At 41.6% G+C, this 2,170-nt stretch overlaps 1 pseudogene; it reads left to right on the forward strand.

Annotated features, from left to right (window-relative positions):
* The first annotated feature begins 501 nt into the window (after window positions 1-501).
* Window positions 502-1,942, forward strand: LOC105304714 (annotated as a pseudogene).
* Window positions 1,943-2,170: the final 228 nt, after the last annotated feature.

Here is a 2,170-nt window from a genome sequence, read left to right on the forward strand (position 1 = left end):
TATTTCATACAAAATAGACTGTTTTGGTTTTCTACGGAACTCTGAATAGATACAGGATAAGAGGTCTGAGGTCACCATGGCCTAGGGCAGTTTGGATTTGGTTTATAAATATTTTAAAGTTGTCAGAAATACCCTACACTTGTACAAGGGCCAGAAATTAAGAGATCCAATCTGCGAAAAAGAGAGAAAAATCCCACTAATGGCATCAGGAATCAGACAGAGGATGACATTAGTAACATTCATTTACATCTTACTCTGACAGTTCATTTGAGGGGTGTGTGTGTGTGTGTGTGTGTGTGTGTGTGTGTGTGTGTGTAAAATGTACTTTCTTTGAAAATGTAAATATCTTTCTGAAGTAAGCCTTAGCTTTCTTGAAACCAAAGCATAACCAATGCAACTTAAATGAGCCATAACTGATCCTGGTAAAAATGTGTTTAAATTTTAGTTTGAAAGTTGGAAAAATTTGATATTTTTAAAAAATCTGAATTTACTAATATGAAAATGCATTGTCGTGTTGTTGATTGGTTTTGTGATCTTAGCATTTCTTCCAGGCCTTTCAATGACGGTAGTTACATTGAAAACAAAATCAACCTTTTCCTGTGGGAGGCACAGGAAAAGGGCGTGGTCCTCTCCTCTCCCGCCGTGGCGTGTGCTCGTCCACTGATATCGGTGTACTCCGAAAGAAGGAATCATCTGGCAAAAATGTCACTGTGCCAGCTGTGTTCGAGGCTCCCATTCGACCAGATGTTGTGAACTTTGTTCACACCAACTTACGCAAAAACAATAGAGAGCCCTATGCTGTCAGTGAATTAGCAGGTCGTCAAATCAGCGCTGAGTCATGGGACACTGGCAGAGCAGTGGCTCGAATTCCCAGAGTTCGAGACGGCAGGATTCATTGTTTTGGCTGGGATGCTCTTGGCGCTATGTGTCGCGGGGCCGCATGTTTGCATCAACCCAAACCTGGCGCCGTTGGCACTACAGAGTGAACACAACACAGAAGTGATCTGTGATTTGCTCTGCCCTGGCTGCCTCGGCCTCACCAGCACTGGGCATGTCTAAAGGTCATTTTATTGAGGAAGTTCCTAAACTTCCTTTGGTGGTTGAAGATAAAGTTGAAGGCTACAAGAAGACCAAGGAGGCTATTTTGACACTTAAGGCCTGGAATGATATTAAAAAGGTCTATGCCTCAGCGAATGAGAGCTGGCAAAGGCATAATGAGGAACGGTTGTCCTATCCAGTTCAGGGGACTTTTCATCATCTACAATGAGGACAATGGCATCATCAAAGCCTTTGGAAATATCCCAGGGATTACTCTGCTTAATGTAAGCAAACTGAACATTTTGAAACTTCCTCCTGGTGGGCACGTGGGCCATCTCGGCATTTGGACTGAAAGTGCTTTCAGCAAGTTAGATGATCTGTATGGCACTTGGCGTAAAGCTGCCTCTCTCAAAGTAACTACAACTTTCCCATGCACAAGAGGCTCAATACAGACCTTAGTAGAATCGTGAAAAGCCCAGAGATCCAAAGAGCCCTCTGAGCACCAGGCAAGAAGATTTATCATAGAGTCCTACAGAGGAAATCCACTGAACCTGAGAATTAGATTGAAGCTAAACCCACACACGAAGACCACGCCGGAACACCATTCTTCCCCAGGCCAGAATCACAAGATCCAGGTAAATAGAGCAGCAGAAGCCAAATCAGATAAGAAGGGAGTTCCAGGCAAGAAGTCTGTGGTGGGGAAAAAAGGCTGCAGCTGCCAAGAAACCGCAGCTGAGAAGAAATCCATGGAAAAGAAACCCACCACAGAAGAAAAGAAGCCTGTGGCGTAAACTGAAATTAGTTTATTCCGTAAAAGTCAAATCACTTTGGACAGCTAATTTTGAATAAAAACCTGATCAGAGGCAGTGAGAAACATGAAAACAAAACAAAACAATAAAAAAAAGCAACCCCCCAAAACAAAATCAAACAATAAGAATAACTATTATTATTATCATCACCATTAACTATTGGAGTATATTTTATCAAAAAAATGTTTCTAGAGGGAATTAAGCAACATGAAGAAATGTTCTTTAGAGAAAGAGCAGGAGATTATGTCCACTTTTTTTTTCAAAAAATTTTTTTATGGAGATGGGGGAACTTAGTAAAAGGTGACTGTTGCTGGTTAACTAAA

This window comes from Pteropus vampyrus, unplaced genomic scaffold, assembly GCF_000151845.1.
Source record: "Pteropus vampyrus isolate Shadow unplaced genomic scaffold, Pvam_2.0 Scaffold11, whole genome shotgun sequence".
In the NCBI taxonomy this organism is placed as follows: Eukaryota; Metazoa; Chordata; class Mammalia; order Chiroptera; family Pteropodidae; genus Pteropus; species Pteropus vampyrus.